General features: G+C 34.0%; 1 protein-coding gene across 2 annotated transcripts in view; it reads right to left on the bottom strand.

Moving 5' to 3' along the window:
- Nucleotides 1-19,350, bottom strand: part of LINGO2 (leucine rich repeat and Ig domain containing 2) — a 485,670-nt gene that overhangs the window by 312,771 nt on the left and 153,549 nt on the right. For both annotated transcript variants that reach the window (XM_015653281.1, XM_033520445.1), the window contains exon 2: nt 5,781-5,861. The gene's annotated coding sequence lies outside the window, so the exon portion shown is untranslated. The remainder of the gene's footprint in view (nt 1-5,780; nt 5,862-19,350) is intronic.

The raw sequence follows: 19,350 nt of genomic DNA, 5'->3' as shown, positions 1-19,350 counted from the left end.
AATAATACAGTTTTTGGTTTGCTCCCTTTTCTCCATTCATCCCATCTTCCAAATGAACCTTTATGTCCAACAGAAACACTGTCTAGGCTAACAGGACATCAAGGAAATTAAATGGTAACTGCTTCCTGTTTAATGTAAATGACTATTTTTAGAGTGAACTCATTTAAAGAAATGGTATGAAAGCTCTCCTTTCCTTGGAATCTTTAAATGAAATCGATTCTGATTTTGTACAATTGTTTCCAAATTATTTTTTCCCATTAGAGTGCCAAATTTTGTAGGGAAATTATATTGCAGACAGATTTCAAATGTATGCACACATTTGCACAGGCAGAAACAGCTTTATGCGTTAAAAAAAAAAAATTGCACTGATTTCTTCTGCATACTTACTAGACTGACTTCAAATAATGGCCTTCAAAAGGTGTCAGTATGCTTCAGAGAGAGAACACTAGATTCAACACAGGAGAACACTAGATTACACAGTTGAAAGAGTAATCTTGACAAAATCTTGATGACCTCCTCTGAAATTTGAAGATATTCTTTTTCTTAGCCTCTATTTATATATAAAGAAAGGATGATGATGCTCCTTTACCTCAAAATTTTCATTAAAGTACCTTTATTTTACTGAGATAATTTATTTTTTATTGTTTCATATTCACTCCTCATTCTTCATGCTTTTAAGAATATTGTGACATTAGAATTTTCTGTACTGATCTTTACAGTGACAACACTTCCAAAAGCCTATTGCAGAAAATACCATTTTCTAAGTTTAGACTGAATACCCTTAACTCCTATTTCCATGTCCCACACAGGCCAACAAGTGTGAAATGTAGCCTGTCTCCTCAAGTGCTTTCTCAAGACGTCTTGCATTGCCTTACTTGAAAGCTCTATTGACCTACAGCTCTCATTCACACCACTGGCTCACCTGCTCTTCCTTGCACAACCAAGGGCTTTTTTACAGATTTGAGGCAAGGCTTTCCCAGGGAGCTGGCAGAGCTCTTCACTGTCTTTCACTTGACTCTAGCTTTTCAGCATCTGCTGTTCCTGGACTTTCAGGCCTGAGGTCTCACGTTAATAAACATTCCCTGGCAAAATGTCCAATGCACATAAATAAAATGAGGCAAAAGATGATTATGATTGCACTTAAAGGTGTAGTGACTCTACTTTTCTATGTCTAAGGCTGATTTAATTCATAGTGAGGCACTAAACAAGGATGAAATAAAGCTCTGAAACTTGTTTTTCAATACTGAGACTTAATGTTCATGTCAAAAGCTTTTGTACAATCCCTAGTGATACTGAAAGTATTATACCAGAAACCACAGCTACATTAAAAATGGAGATTATGTAAATGAATATAAGGTGTCAAACTGTGGTCAGCTATATACTTATTAATAATCTGTATATCAACAGGTTGCTGTTATATAAGAGATTTTTTTTTTTAACACAGAATTGTAGAATGGCCTAGTTTGGAAGGGACATTAAAGATTATTGAGGATATGGTTTGGTTTGGTTTGGCTTTTGCCAGTCAGGAATTGAAAATCATTTTTCGGGATGCAAATTCTTCTCTCAACATAAAAATAAACTAACCCACTCAGTTCAGTTTTAGAGAGTTACGTAGATTATCTTGCTAAAGTCTCCTTCTACCTTTTACTTTAGCTCTGGTGTCATCCTTTTATTGACAGTAATAGTATATGAAGTTATTGTTTATTTTCCTGCTCATATACTTTCTGATTAATGAAATGCAGCACAGTATTTTATTGTGATGAGCTCTCATTTCAAAATTCCATACCAAAGATTGGTCTGCAATGATAAAAATGCAAACCAGAAAGATTTAAGGATGTACAGCAGGGCTATGAGTGAGGCATGAAGGAGTCAAGAAGGACTGTTTCAACCAACATACAAAATCTAAAATGGTGCATTAAGACAGAAAATGGAAGCATATTGATATTGCTGCTAAAAGGTGATAGCAGATCTTGCAGCTTTTCCTAAAATGTCTTTATCTTCTGCAAAACACAAGAAGTGTCTTCAGATTAGTTGAACGACAAAGCTTTGCTACATTTCCAGGCATTAAGAAAATATGTTATTTGTTGAATGTAACTTTACTTTTTCTGGTAGATAACTTCTCTAAGATTTTTGTTCAGCTCTGCTTAACTTTTCTAATACAAATACTGAGGTTAAGTTTCTATTTTCCAACCAGAAATTCTAGTAGCCTGCAAATGTAGACATCACTTGGTATTTGGAGAGACCAGGGAAGAAATGGAAACATCTTCGCTGGATGAACCACGTGTCTCTCTAAAGACTTTGTTTGCTGTATATCAGGTTTAATCATCTGTTGGTTATATTGGAATGTGGATTCCTAAAGTCCATGGTCTAAAGCATATTGCTGACTTCCATCTGGAAAATCAAGACTCATTAAACTTAAGGACTCCCAAATAAATCCTAACATTTATTTAAAATCCAAGTGTAACATGGAGTATAACTCCGTGTAGAACTCAAAGTATCCAAATAACTGCATAGATAACAGCACAAGATAACACCACAAAATAATGAAATAGATTTTTAATTTAATTCTAGCAGTTTCAAGAATCAGCAGGTCTTGCATTTCCAGTGCAAGCAATGGCATCTCTAAGTGACTTTTTGAATGTGCATTTTAAATTTAGAAGCCTGAATTTTATGAAACCAATCCCTGGACAAGTACTTTTAATTTAATTAAAAAGCTTAGATTTGGGGGTTAAAGAGCAGGGAAAAGTATTCAATCATCCAGAACTTTTTGTATTCTCCTCTAGGAGTGTTCAAGACACATATTTTCTTCAATGTATAGCCACTAATCCATCAAATTCAGGGAATTTACTCAAGAAATGCAGAAATTTAAGTATTAGAAATATGAGTCAATATAGAAGATTTTGGAACTGATAGTAAATTATTTCTATACACTTACTGCACTGATGAAAAATTTAGCTACATCTGGTAATATAAAAATTATCTGTCATCCTGGTAGGCTGAAATTAAGGGCTGGAAGGAAAAATCAGTTCTTACAGTAGTGTGGGCCACTTAGAGAAGGAAACTAAGTTAATCTGCCTGCAAAAACACACCATAGTCAGATAACACCATCTCTCATCTAATTTTACTTTATTTGAAATGTCCCAAGCACAAAAATATGTAATATTTCCTCAAATGAAAATTTTCAGTTCATCAAATAGTGCTCTCTTTTCTCTTTTGGAAATAAATAAATATGTATTGACATGCATGTATGAAATAACCTTTCTTTTTTTCCTTTCTTTTTTTCTGAAATAGAAAGAGTCAGTACACCTATTGGTATACAATGCTTTACAGTAGCACTTAGTATAATCTAGATCAGTAATGAGAGAAACGTTCTTGAGATGTCTAAAACCTACTCAGGGAGGTTTATATCATCAAATGGAAAGTACAGAGAAAACTTTCACAGTCTCATTTTATGGAAATTCACAGATGTTATGCACTGTGCATCCCAAATTCACCACAAGAATGTTAGGAAAACAAGTTGAATAGGCAGTAATGAATCTTTTCAGAAGGATGAAAACAAAAGACAGAATGAAAGACAATTTACTTCCGATAGTTCCTCAAGCCTCTTTTAAAAATAGAGTTTCAAATTACAACTCTGAACCTAGCCTTTTGTTTGATTAAAAACATCTCATTACCCCATGCAAGCTCATCATCATAAAAATATATTAGTCTATTCTTACTGGGAGTGACTTATTGCTAAATTCAAATTGAATATTGGTGTTTTGCCATTGAAATGCCAATACAAAAATTGTATGTAAGTCATTGGAATCAGTCGCGCCTTCAGATTTAATTACACATACAGTCAAAGGAGGCCCAGTAAGTAAAACATGGTTATTGTGCATAAAAAGTCATAATAGTATTTTTGAAGAAAATAAATGCATATATTAAAATAAAGCATTATATTATTTTTGTGATTTCTATCTTATATTAGCTACAAAATTATCATATGTGATGCAGAAAGAGCATCTTAAGCCTGCTGTTATGTCACCTATAGATGCTTTGGAAAGTCTACTTATCACTTAGACTTTCAGTTCTTTTGCTGTCATTCATCCCAATACATTCCAATTCTTCAAGTATTTAAGTACATTCTTAACTTTCCATCTAACACAATGCAACATAATCATGGAAATTGTGATTAAACCCTTGCAAAATTATATCTTTAGCCGTCAGACTTCTGACTGCTTGTGTTTTTCCCACTTCTGCTGGCTTTGTAAACTCAACATGAAAGAAACCTATGTACCACAACATGATGCCTGGGGAAGTGCACCAGCACCACTTTGAAACGTCATATCCACTACTCTTTTCTGACAAATCTGATTGTAAAATGCCTAACTACCTGCTTGGAAAATAATTGTGTTTGGTCTGTTCCTAAAAACTGGAAATTTTCTGCCATTTCTCCATTTCTAGCAGTTAAAAGACAGGTGACAAAGCTGGCCAGACAGTTTTATTTATTTATTTATTTTTCTTTATAAATGTCTTCCATGTTCAGAAGCTCTGAAAGAAATGCTGCTACTTTTCTTTTTATAAGCACCACCCACCATCTCCTAGCAGGGTTTCACTCAAGCAAAGGCTGAGTCACTTTTCTTTCCCCTTTTCCTTCTAAAGAAATACAATATATTAAAATTCACAGCCTTGGGGATCAGCTTGTTAATCAAATGCTGAAAAGTAGAATATTCAATCCCCTGTTCCAGGTGCTGGGAAAGCTGCTGATTTTATTTTTCAAAAAGTCCAATTTTCCACCTTGAACATGCAAGTGCTCCTAGTGGCACTACTGTCAAGAGGAGGTAATTCTTTTTCTCAGCAGAAATTTGAAGTGGCTTTTGCATAGATTTCATTGAATTCTTTACCAAATATAAGGGGAGATATTTTAAAAACTTTCTTTCACCATGTCTAAAAGAGCAAAAATGTCCATTTTAATGGAAAAAAGACTAGAGCAGAAAATTCTTTCCTAAATATTATTAAGAAAACTTCAAAGATAAAATTCAGAGATGGGACAAGAAAATGTCAAAGGAAATAGTCACATTAAGCCTAGACCCTTAAAAAAGGCTGAGGAGGGTATTTAGGTTAATATTTGCTTGGTAACATAATTTTTCTGGTAGAACCAGCAGCCATCCACAGTAATTAAAATAAAGTCATGATAACAAAACAAGCCAGCTTCCCTGAGGTATTCTGAATTCTAGAAAACTAGATTTTCTGAATATATAACATGATTACCTTTTAGTTATTAGTATTAAAAGCTATGTGTAAGATCAGGAATAAGAATCTCTTACTTAAAAAACTTCATAGCAATGAAAATTGAAAACATACACCAGGGGCCTCAAGAATCACTTTTAGTCTTCCTTCTAATAAAATCAGGAATAAACACTGCATCCTCAATAAACAAACAATACAGAGAATACATATTGACATAATACATGCATCCACATTCATCTGAATAGTTTTTTCTTTCACTCAGATTGATAAAAATATTTTAAAATAACTCACAAATTCAAAAATAACTTAGAACTTTCCATACTTTCCCTTTCTTCCTGAGAGTGAGGTTTATTTGTGAATAAATACAAAGGAATTAATTGCATTTATTTAAAGTTGTAATGGTAATCTGGTATGAGTCTCTGCTAAAAGTGTGAATTAAACACTAAGCAAGGGTATTTTGTTTAAAACCCAGAGGTACTATAAGGTCATTTTAGACATTTGAAATTTTAATAGCATACAATTACAGTCAATTAAAATGGAACATTTACCTTGCAAACCAGGTTCCATAGATACAAGCAGGAAAGACAAAAGAGTTTTCTGCCAAGTTTTCCAGCTCTACTGCTCACTTACTGAAATAAAAAAAAAAAAAAGGAAGAAAATTTATTTAGTCATCAGTTGTACAGAGCTTTTTGAAATGTTGATACTTTCAAAGAAAATGCCTTGAGATGCTTTAAAGCGATATTTAGCTCCTGTCAAAAAAGGAATTGAAAAGATTGTCAGAGCCATAAATGTGTCTGCTAAGGTAAATAGGGTTAGAGGCAATTGAAACCTATAAACATCAAAAAATAGCATGCACTCACTGGCATTCAAGGGGAGCAGGCACCTGTGCTGCCTATGGAAGGATAGGGAGACACTTGCTGGGGGATATGAAGGTGAAACTTACAAAACATTAAACCTGAGTGGTGACAAAGGGAAAAAGAAATCACTTTAACAGTAGGATTAAGTGTTTTTCTCTGCTGGTGACAGACCTTGGCACCTCCACAGATTTCTCCATCCATGTCTCCAACTCCATAGTAAGAAAGGAGGGTTTTAGAATGTCTTGCAATATTGAATTAAAATCTAAAATTTCCATTTATTTTAACAGGACAGGTTAAGAAACATCTGTATTACACAGTGAAGGTTGAGGAGCTAAGAACAGTTCTGAATCACATATATGACAGGACCAGAACAAGCCTGAAAGAACCACAGATTGCTTGATAAGCCATAACTACACTGATACCAAAGACTATTAATTACTGTGCTATTTTAAAATTAATGAAAAATTCCATAAACTCTTTTTGATCAACATGTCCCACACAAGCTTTTTAGAAAAACCTACCAAAATAACAAAATTATTCTTCTTTCTGTTATATACAAATTATTTGTCCAAGACCTTTCCCAATGCCTGGAAAAGATGACTCTGTATGTCTGCATAAAACACATTGTGATCTGACTGAGATTATTCTGTAAACTGAAAAACATGATGTAAAAAAGAAATAAGATTATTATTTAAAATATGCTTTTATTAGGCTTTATTAGGCCTATTATATTAGGCTATAATATAAATATACAACAGTCACAGGAAAGATTAAATATCTCAAGTAAACACAAACTTCATGATAAAATATAATATTTTATCTAACTCTCATTCAACCAGCTTGTTATGTGGTATACAAATATGTTAGTTAATTCAATCATTTTATATTGTACTTTATGGTTTGTAATGGCCAAGGTAAATGGACTAAAAGCTAAATTTCAGAGTACATCTATAACATAAGGAACTCATGCAATTTGCAGAAGCAGTCTTGAAAGGCAGCAATGAACTGTCAGCCCACCAGGGTCTGGAAGAGTCTCCACTAAACACAAGTATTTCCCTAGAGAAGAAGTTGGGTTGCATATTCACCAAAACTGTAATTTTGGCATGACATTTGCATCAATTCTCTGTTTTCTCCCTAGGAGATCATCTCCAGAGAGAATGGAAAATTTATTTAAACTCACAGCATTTTTATTTATTTTTTTTTTAGGTTTTCTCTTCCTAGAGAATTGTAACTATTTATTGATTTTGCATTTTTTCCCTTGAATCCTTCTCTGAGTTAACACACAGTGGATTGGAATTAGAATGGAAAAAAACCCAAAAAACCAAAATAATTAAAAAACAACCCAAACAAACACAAACACAAAAACTCCACAAATAAGCCAATTCATCGTGTCTCTAATTTTTTTCTTTTGTTTATGCTGAAGACAAAGGGAAATATTTTAAGTACTGTAGTTGTTTCCCTTCACCTTCTGTTGGACATACAACAAATCTAAAATAAGGGTGAGCATGAGCATTTGGAATCTGAGAGGATTAAACTCTGAACTCTGCTTTATATTCTAACCTTCAAATAATATTTTAATATCAGATCTAAACAGTAAGAAATGGATTCTCGGGAAGTTCCACGTGAAGATGAGGAAGAACTTCTTTCCTGTGTGTGTGCCCCAGCACTGGAACAGATGGTCCAGACAGAGTGTGGAGGCTCTCTCACTGGAGATGTTTAAAAACTGTCTAGATGCAGTCCTGTACCATGTGCTCTGGGATGACCTTTCTTGAGCAGGGATATTGTACCAGTTGGACCCACTGTGGGACCTCCCACTCTGAACCATTCTGGGACTCTGTGCTTTCTCCCCTCACCAAGACACAGCCGCAAAATGGAACATCAACATCAAAACCTCCTCCATTAGAGAAGGTCAAGGGTGAAACTGACAAATGTTGATAATAACATCTCCATCTCATTACTTCATTAGTTCTGAGGGTAAAACTCATGTGGTAGGAGAGGACTAGAGGCAATGCAATGCAAAACAATATAAGGTCAATACAAGAGGCTGTTAGGGAAGGTAAATTTTTCTGTGGCAGGAAACAGTTCCTTCAGAGATAAGTGATTAAGAGATAAGAGATAAGTGATAGGTGAGACACAGAGGAGCTAATCAGTTTCCCCAGCTGCAGGATATCACCAATATCTCACCTTAAAACAGGCTGCAGTTGGCCCCAAGCTGCTCTTTAGGTGGTACACAGCTGGCACTGGTGAAGCACACAAATTTACCAACCAGCTGTGGAAATGGAAGAGGATAGTGAGTGCCAGTGCATGTACACATCGGGGAAAAAAGGCAATCACATCGGACAAAAAAGTATTGTTGACCCCTCAGAAATAAGATCTGTGAGTCCTAGAGGGCTGGTGTTAGGAGGGAGTCAATTGTCAAGAAAAATCTTAAAGATCAGAATTATTGTGAATGGAAGGAATAAAAAATAGAAAATACTAATATGCAAATAAGATGGAATGACTATCACAATTTTCTACAAAATCTTTAGTGGCACTAAAGAGACAGATGGTGTTTTCTTAATACCTATTAGAATAAAAGTCCAAAATAAAGTAAAATATGAATTTCATTCATGGACTGTGCAAGGAAAACACAGAACGTTTTGCCCTAGATGCTGATTATCCTAGATTTTTGAAGGAAAAATTATCTGCAGGAGATCCCCTCTGGTAACTCTGGGATAGTTTATCTAAATTTGTCTTTTGCAATAGCGCATGTGCAGCCTTAATTAAGATATTGCTTTAAGGAAGAGAAAAACTGTCACTAAAATCACAGTGAGAATATAAAAATTAGTAGTTATCAAAACTAGAAGTCTTTAAGGCATACTGCACAGGGACAGCCTGGAAATATTGAAGATTTCATGGGATTTTTTTGAGCCACATGACAAACGTGAAATGTACTAAGACAGTCTTGTCCTATGATCAGACTATAAACATGAGCATCATGAAATTAAGTCATGTGATCTACATTGATCTATATTGAAAATGTTGAAACACAAGCAAAAAAATGACTGCTAATACTGCAGAAAAAGAAATACATCAGATTTATAGAAGGATGATTTAAATCAGAAGAAAGAAGATCCTTCAGATCCATATCTTGAAAATATAATTAACTAATTTTATATTTAAATTGGAGTAGTCTTTCAAGAATAAAATAAACAAATTCTTTGTACAATAAAGTTTGTAAGGATAGTGGCCATATTTTTCTTTATATTAAATCACAGTTCAGGATTTTTAAAAGATTCCAAAGAGCTGTTACCCAACATGTACTGAGGAGAGGAAGAGCTGTTTTTTAAATCTGTTGTAGTTGAAGATATTATCTTATAAAGTATGTTTCTTGTCAAGCATTAATTTGAAGATAAAAAGTTTTCACATAAGCTTAAGGCAGGCAATGGTTTTAGTTGTTTTTTTTCTTCCTCCACTTTTTTTGTTTGTTTTTTTGTTTATTTGGTTTTTGTGTTTTATTTTTCTTAGGTTTCTTTTTTTTGGTTTATTTTGGCTTGGTTTATTGGTTTTTTTTTTTAATTTAACACGTTTTAAATTTCTTACAGTACATACATATTAACCTTAGAGAGAGTTTTTTAAAACCTAAACAAACTAGCCAATAAAAAAAGCAAACTATGTGGGGCACAGATATCACACTTTCTCTGAAAGCACATCTCAGAGATTTGGTATTGAAGAAATTAATTTAAAAATATCTGCTGCACAGCAAGGTCTTCAAACAAGACCTTTGAGAGTCAGCATTAGGAATAGGTAGCAAAACTTTTCAAAACATTGCTGCTTTTAGTACACATGGTAAGTTGTGCCAGGGCACTGTAACCCAAAGGCTGCTGTTTATTCTGACTTCATTGCCCTATCCCAAGCTAAGAGGAGTTTCAGAGAGACACAAAGGAAGTCTAGCTTTGTGAGGGTGGACATTACACTGAAATATCCACTCCTTCCTATGAGGAATTAAAGGGTGCACTATCCTCTGTAGGTATGTAGTCACACTTTAGCACTTCAGATCCTAAACGAGAAAATACTGGTAATTACAAAACCAGATGTATTGAGTTTAAATTTCAGAAAAATAGATAAAATTTCAATGGAAAAATCCTATGGATGCTTTAGCACTGAACTAAAATGTCTATGGGAGCTAAACTGGAACCTCCACTATTTCCAACATTGTAAAACATGGGTAAATATCTATCAGAAATCACACATATATGGCCAGAAGACATCACTTGGGGAGGCCAGTGGATAATGTACTCTTGAGAAACCATCCAACTCATCTTTGATGGTATTTTCAATAATTCCTAATAATTAAAAAATACAAACTAGATATACATTTGGGTTAATTTAATATTTAATTTTAATTTATTAATATTTAATATTTAACATCCAATCTGAAGTATACATACATCATCACTTTATTTCAGGTATCAGAAGTGACCAAAAGTGAACAAAGGCAATATTTTCAGGTTTAAAATCATGATGAAACTGGAAAAAAGTCAACATTTCTCTTTTCAAATATCCTCAAGATTTATATCATCATCAGGTACTAAAGTTCCTATTTTAATGGTATGTATGAGACTTTGGAAAACAAAAAAATTTTAGATTTTTGAAGCCAAAATATAATCTCATTTCTTTTCCACAAAACCCATATAAATTTGTGGATGCTTTTGTTCAAAGTCAAAAATATGGGAGCATTCTGCAATAAAATAATTAAATTCTGCCATTCTCTTAATTTTTCATCAACCTTCAATTAGAATGAATGCTTACTAAGTCTAATGTTTAAGAAAAGTTATAGACAAAAGTGATGTGAAAAAGTTTATGGTCTTTGCAAAACAGTTACTTCCAAACATTTATTTTCTATGACTTTAGAAATTTACTACTTTTCCAATTAAAGTCGCTATGTTTGGTCACTATTAAAATGTTGCAAATAAAATTCAAAATAATCAAGAAATTAAAGCAAAAAACCTTTACTACAGGATAAATGTCAAAGTGTGACCTGAAAAAAATCATAATCATCTGGCTCTCTCCTTTCAGTGCTTGTTCTCTTTGCCATCTAGAGCATTCCTCCATAATGACAATACAAGTGTTAGTTTGATTCCTCTTCCTACCCTTAAAGTGCTCCTCAGGTTTACAGCTACCTGTCAAAATCAACTTATATGTGTCTGGAAAATCAGAAGGCAGATTTTTTAATGTCTTTTTGATATATATATATATACCATCTTTAAGGTTTTTATTTTTATCTGTGCTATTCCAAACATTAAGGTAACTAATATAGATATATGCCTCCTACTCAAATCTCTCACCAACCCATATCACTTCCTTGAATGGTGGATGAAACACTGCTTGGTGTGTTACTCATTGACAAAATTACAGCTATTAAGAATTCCCTAAGGACAGGCAAATATTCTGAATATTTCTTGAAATGAAGTATCATCATCAACTCCCTTCCAATAACCTGTAACACCATGTCAGATATGTTCTCTTACAGCTGAGAATACCTCATGATGGACCAATGTTCTGTAAACCACTCTTATAATTTTGTTTAATTTTGAAGACCTTTAGGAGTGACTAGTTAAAATAGCAGGAATTATTACATCAGTCTCTTAGGAGAAATAATCTCTTTTTACCATGAATAGTGGGAAGACACACAGTCTTATATGAGCCAAAGACTTGATAAAGTCAATTCAAAACTGGCAGAGTTAAAGACAAAGTTTAATATGTCAAGCTGAAAAAGACAAAGACAAGCAAAATATCTAAAAGGCTCTGTACTCACATCCTTTAACATTCAATCATCATTTTTAACTGTAGGTTTCAATCATAGAGAGTTTCACAGAATGTTTTATTTTCTTGCATGATAGCTAGTTCAAAGAAATTGCTCTTGGGTAAAAAAAAAATGTTAATGAAAGTATATGATGTATATTAAGCTGTTGCAACAGCCTGTTTTATAATTTTTCCTTTTTTAGTTCTGCAAATAGGACTTGTCACAAGATAAAACGAAATAATATGCCCTTTATTCAAGAGTGTTTCCTTTTTCAACCAGATAGTTGTTGAGATAGGAAGACATGAGAAATCAAGAGAACAGGTTATTAGAAGAACGTTAATTTATATGAGAATAAGTCCAACAGGACTCTCGTATTTTCTATGTGACTATAATCTGTCTTTCTCAAGTGCCTCCCACCCCTCAAGCTTTCCTGCCTCTATTATTTACAAAAACAACATTGTTTCCCATGGCATAATGCTTATTTTTTGCAGAACAATGAGTATTTAGGGTTTTTTCCCATTAAAAACCAAGGAGAATTTACTGCAAAAACTTAGGGAGAAGTTCACTAAGAAAAATAAAAAGAGTTTAATTTCAACTAAGGTACACAGTTACAATAATCAACATGAGACAACAAATCCTAGAGTTGAGACACTGTGTTTTAGCTTTGATGGGTAAGCATGTTTCATCTTTTGTTACTCAAAGTTGCCCTGCTTCATTTCTACAACTGTCAAAGATAAGAAATGTGCTTTTTGTTTTAGCCATGTGACAATTTCAGTGCCAGTGACATGGTTTGACTAAGAGCTGCTAAAATCCATGGGGATAACCAAAGGGATAGAACCAATGAAGAACTTGCTTTGCAGAAACTTTCTCTGCCTTACTCTGAAACAGAATCGAACTGCCTCTGAGATTGCTTTTCTCTTCCACACCCAGATTTATCCTTTTTCACAGTCATATAAGGAAGCAAGTGCCTGAATTAAAAATGTTACACCTATAAATCTTCAGCATGTATACATAAGAGTTACTATATTCTATAGCTGTCATCTACCTATAATGTAATTGATATCTTTTTGCAATATAAAAGAGAATATGGAACTGTCACTATAACTAAATCAACTTTATATGAATGTTTTTACACTAAGCCAAGTGTTGTTTGACCTTGCACTTGGTGGGTGATTCAAATGCAGACCTGGTTCATTTCAGAGGACTGTGTTTATAAAACATTTGACATTCATCTTCAGGTTGGAAAGCTGAGCTCCTGCACTTAGGATCTGCAGTGGTTTCAGCAGAATTGTGATCTGGAAAAGGGTACCAACACTTTTATGATTTTCTTACCCTTTGGCAACATTATTTTCAGAGTAAGAGCTCTAGCAATAAATATTTTGTAATATAGTAAGAACTTGGTGAAACTAGTGAAGCAAATCAAAACACTCTAAACTCCAGATGCTTCATTTCATGAGTTCACCCCAAAGCAAACAGATTACCATCTGGGCATATAAAAGAGAAAATAAAATATACACTTAAAGCAGCCTGTGCTTGGGTACAGTGTGTGTAGTATGATCTAACATACTATGAATTAGAAATGTGTTCCACCTAAATGGTATTTGAGATACTACTGAAAGGCTGAGCTGATATTTCAGATGAACTGTAATATGCTTTAATTCAGCTGATAGACACTCCAATAAAAAAATAAAATAAAATAAAATAAAATAAAATAAAATAAAATAAAATAAAATAAAATAAAATAAAATAAAATAAAATAAAATAAAGACACAACACTATTGATAACATTTGGACTACTGGTTTATTTTTTCAATTAATTTCAAACATTCAGAAAATATTTTGAGGCTACTTAAAGCATATTATTTCAAAGAAAGGACTGTACCTGCCCAAGCAAATTGAACTAACGTCCTCAAGTGGCTTTCACACTCTTCTTATCCTCATGCAGGTTAAAAGCTCACTGTACAAATACTTGCAAAGCAGACCATAAATTTTTTCCTCATGACTTCTACATATATTGTCAACCTTTTTGAAAAAGTAAAGAATTTTCAAAGGGCTTAGAATTTGCATTGTGAAATTTTCTGTACACTAAAGGCCATGAAGAAGAATTCCACTATATTTTTTCCTACAGAAAGATGTTTTGTAGCAGCCAGTAATCTGAAATATGGGTAATAATGTAAAGTGAAGCCTTATTTTGTACCATGGACTTGCTTATTTTCTGCAAAACAGGGTGAAAGCAGCAGCAAATATTGTCTGAGTAGTGAACTCTGGGAAACAAAATAGATACTTTTATTCCTGTTCTCAAAAACTCCCAGCAGTCAGTTTGGATGCAAATGTTCTCCACTGTCTTGCCAGATAAAGACATGAGAATCCTGACAAATGGATGAAAAGGCTTCAGGGGGAGTTCCTTAATATATTTACTGATTTTTACGGCAGGTACGCTGATTTTGAATTAATTCCTCTGGAATTTCTACCACTTGCCAGTATTAGAGGTACAGTACAGTGTTGCTGTATTAGATGTATTTTATATTTTAGAAATGTAGAGATCTTAATCATGTACAATCCCTATGTTTACAAGCATATATTTCCTGCAAATTCCCTGCTGTTTATGGTGTGAACACCTCACATTCCTGCAGAACAGTGACACAGGTTTAGGTCAATTTTGGCCATCTCTGCAGTGCCTACTCCGACTCCCTTTTATTTATGTCCATTACCTTTAGCATGAACCAGCATGAACATGGAACAAATTCTGCTGGACTCAGGTACTAAAATGAAATGCTGGAGTTCTTAGTCCATACTAATCTGAGATCTCCTCCATTCTTTTTAAATATTAACATAATTTCTATTAGGGGTTATCTACTCGAGGACTTTCTCACCTTTATTTTCAAGTTCTCAGTACTTATAGTCCTTATTATAATTGCTCAAAGTCTCTTTGCACTTATAAATGAAACTGATTTAGAACAGGTCTGGAAAAGACTATGAAGTTTCAAGCCCAGTGGAACCAGGATCACAGCACCAAATCCACAACAGGTTTTCCTGACCTCGTGATGACACTGCCTGGTACCGAAAAAGGTTTGCATGTTACAGACTTTGTGATAAAGTGGAAACAACCACTATAAACTTTGAGCTGATTGATACAGTGTGAAGTTTAATGAGCTGCAACTCCTTATAAGTAAAATGTCTCTTTTTCCAAATATAGGGGAGACAAGAAAAATCCTGAGGATGACCAAGACCTGTTGGAAAAGTGATAATAAGCAGTAATAGTCTTATCCAAATTTGTCAGGAATTAAATGAAACTGAATTAACTCTATGGTAGCTTATAGCAGAACTGGAGAATTTATTTTTTAACCTCAAATGGCCTCAAGAAATCAATCAATCAATCAATCAATAAGTAAATAAATAAATGCATCACCAAAAAGTCTTCTAGGAAATTTCATGACTACTTTTTTGTAGATAAAGATGTAACTTTTACCAAAAAAGCATCTTTACTTAGGTAATCAATACAATTGCCAGTGCTAAAGTAATTAGCATTACTTTAAACATTTTTTCTTTAAAAACTGCATTATGTTCATAGTGCTATATTGATCTTTTTTCCTGTCTTTTTCAGACAACAAAATATTTGACTGTCCTCATTTCGGGACTAAATGCTATTTCCCTCCTGCAATGAAATAAATCTATCTAAAGGCAAGTTTAATCCAAAGAGTAATCTGTTCACTTCTGGAATGTTATCAGATCAGAATTGCATTTGCATCTCTTAAGATCCGTTGCCCCCATGGAGGGAAGTAGAAATCAACTTCTAAGTAAGTCAAAAGAAAAGTTAATTTTAAGTCAGTGAAAAAAACCTTTTGATTCCAATTAAAATAAAAAAATATTCAATTTAAATTTTACCATGGAAATCTCAGAATAATAACGAATTTACATATTTTAATTTTTTTCAAGAAAGAATTACTCTGATTTGACAAAAAAATTACTCCCTACCTAAAAATTCACAGCCATGTAATTTGAGAAAGGTTAATCTTCACAACAGAAATGCACATTGTTTGTACTTTCCAGTACAAAATTTCAAGGACGGGATTTTTAAAGAATATTTTAGGTGTGGTTGCATTAGAAAAATATGTGACAATCAGTATTAAAATTTTTTAATTAAAAAAGATCAATAATATTAATTTTAGTAAAAGTAAGAATTATTAATCCTTATGTGATATGATTTCCTTGATTTTTACCTAAAATTTTTTCACATCATTTATCTTTGCTAAACTTTCTCCAAATCATATGAATATTTTCTCCCATTTACTTGCATCTTTAGTACATTTTTTATTTTCTGGCATGAAATCAGTAGTGAAAAATAAAAGGTTCCAAAACTAGGGACAGAATAAGGTATCTTAATATAAGATATAGTAGATGGTTTTCCTAGTTAATGTTGACTTTTAACTTAGCCATTTGATTTCTTTCCTATAAAAGCAGATTGACCAGATGATCTATAAGAATGTTCATGCCTGAGAAAAATAAAAACTGGAAGCAGGAACAGGTGTATAAAACAGCTTTTCATTTTAAGAGCATCTGGATATTGTGGGTGTCCAAGTACTGACTGAAACACTGTATAAAGAGGAGTTTGGTGGTTGCACACAGGACACAGGAAAGTAGTGATTTCATTAAAAACTATGAAGCTTATTAGTTTCATTGTTGTAAGAAAATGTTGTATCCCTGGAAGGCATAATCTAGGACAGGTATTTCAAGAAACTTTGCAATACTATTCTCTGCACTTCTTGCTTGAGAGTCAATAGGGGTTTTGGATACTTGGAACACCTGGGGAATAGGCTAGTAGTCTCTGTATGGATGCTAAATTCTGACAGTGCCTGTACATATTACAGGCTGCAGAGCTTCTCAGGCTGGTCCTGAGAAAGTAGTCTGGGAAAGACATAAGAAAGAATTAAAACAATCCTCAGGGACACAAAACAACCTTGCAGGTGTTGTTTTGTGTTCCTTGTTTTCCTTGCAGGAGAAAGTCAGGGGGGTGGTGAGCCCCAGTGACCAATGATGGTAACGTAGCAGTTTACTAACCAATAAGAGTTTCCTTTCTGTACTTTCCACATATCTGTCTATAAAGCAGGCCTGCAAGCAATAAACTGAAGGATCCTCTTGTTCTGACTCCCTCGAGAGTCTGTGTCGTTCTTTTCAGCCGTTCCCAATCGGAACGACATCTCTGCACCTTTCATGTCTGACTACTTAAGGACAACATTTAGTGTCCATGGTTGGCTTCAATCAAAACCAAAATTTTAAGCAAAGAATTGCTAACTGGCATTATTTAATGCAAATACATTAGTAGGTTTAGTACTTTTCTATGAAAACCATTAGTTTTGTTTGCTCTTGAAAAAAAAGTAGTACAAGAGATTTTTAATAATGCTTTATGTTTTTGAGGCTAAAGACAAATAAATAATTACTTTATTAAGAATAGTTTACTAATATTATTTATGTACATGTTTCTTGTCATGAGTGGAGTGAAAATGAAGGATTGTACATCTGTGTGCTGTGTGTGCTGTAGTCTTTATACCTGAACAGTGTCAAACCCAAAAAGCGTGTAAGCATCACAGAAGGAGCTAAGCCATCTGCTCAACATTTGCATAAGTAAAAATAAGTGGTTTTATCTGCTACTGTATTTTCTATCACTACGTTTGAAAAGCTAATAATACTTCCAGTATGTCTCAGACATCTGTGTTTAAAACAAAATAATAATTAATTTTACAAAATAACATTGAGCATTATTTTCCTGTGATTAATAAACATAGTTCCATCAACACATAATGATTTAGGCAAAACACAGGCAGCCTTTTTTAGATATGTTCTTTTACTTGTTAGCAAGGCTAAAAACTCTGATTGGCTTCCTCACATTGCATAGAAGGACCAGAAATGAAGTGAAACTCAGTGATTGACAATTGACAGTCAAGACTATCTTTCCATCCTAATAAAACCTAGCAAACTTGCTGATTCATATCAACTATGATATGAAGCAGAACACTTAGGCAAGAAATTTCTAGCTTTTAAGAGTTATACTTTTCAGAGTCACAATGTAACTAGACACTTCAGCAGCTTATTAACAGTTTATGAATGACTCAGAAACAGGCACAGAAAAATACAACCCCTTTTTTAAAGAATATTCATTCAATATGAAAAGTGTTTAAAATACAATAGAAAAAATTCTTACAGAATTTTTTCAAATCTTAATTATAGAGTCCCATTATTTTCCATAATTAATTTACAGTTGAATAGTGTCTCTAAGAGGACATGCAAATCAGAACTATGATGCTGTGCAGAATTCCAATCATGCTTGAAAGCCTCTGATATGTCACAATAAAGAAACCTTCCTGAAAAAAAACTGACAGGAAGAAAAAAAGTTTTTAAAACTTCGAATTCTGTGTTCTTGCAAAAATAATTCAGAAACTCAATTTCTTTCTACAGTTTTAAGAATAAGTTTCTTTGGCATCATAACAAGCAACAGAACACTGTCTGAGATCATTCTCTACAAAACATGTAGGTCTATACAAAATGTCCTATCTATATAAAATATCCTATGTAGTTAAGATATTTTGAATCAGAACTGCGGTATCTAATGCAGGGAAAAAATAAATATATTTAAAAGATGGCCAAGTTGACTTGTAAAGAATTTTTTTGTTGATAAAAAAATACATGAAATCTGTAAGATATTCCTTTCTGAATAAAGAAGAGTGAAAGTCACTGATTTTTTATTCATAGTTCCTTTCCAGGAAGGAGTGCTATTTGCACCTTCCAGAAACGGTTTGGTTTTGGAAGATTTAAGAAGTTACTGAGGCCAAACAAGAAAGCAAACACATACCCATACCATAACACACACCTTCCCTCAGTTGCCTCCAGCTTCCTTCCCAGTTTTTTTACATCTGCCATTACGGAGGGAGAAACTCAAACAAGTATGGTTACTCTGTTAACATACAGAGTAACCATACTTAGAGAACAAAGGAAGAAAAATGAAGACCAATAGGCAGTCCTGATGCATGGTTGTTTTGTGATATTCATTATTCCTATAAATCCCCTTTAAGTACTGAAAGGCAGTATTTAGGTTTTCCTGGAGCCTCCTCTTCTCCATGGTCTATCATCTAACTCTTTCAAACTGTTCTCAGAAAAGTTGCTTTAACCCTCTGATCATTATTTCCATGGCCCTTCACTGGACCTGCTCCAACAGGTATGGATGGACCTGTTGTCCATAGGTATGTCCATACACAGGTCCGTGTCCTTCCTGTGCTGGGCCCCCAGAGCTGGATGCAGGGTTCCAGGTGGGGTCTCACCAGAGCAGAGCAGAGCAGAGGGACAGAATCCCCTCCCTCCCCTGCTGCCCACGCTGCTTTGGATGCAGCCCAGGACATGTTTGGCTTTCTGGGCTGGGAGTGCCCATGGCTGGGTCATGTCCAGCCTCTCACCCAGCAGCACCCCCAAATCCTTCTTGGCAGT

Source organism: Parus major, chromosome Z, assembly GCF_001522545.3.
Source record: "Parus major isolate Abel chromosome Z, Parus_major1.1, whole genome shotgun sequence".
NCBI classification, from domain to species: Eukaryota; Metazoa; Chordata; class Aves; order Passeriformes; family Paridae; genus Parus; species Parus major.
The sequence above is the reverse complement of the archived record's forward strand: the minus strand, read 5'-3'. Positions and strand labels throughout refer to the sequence as shown.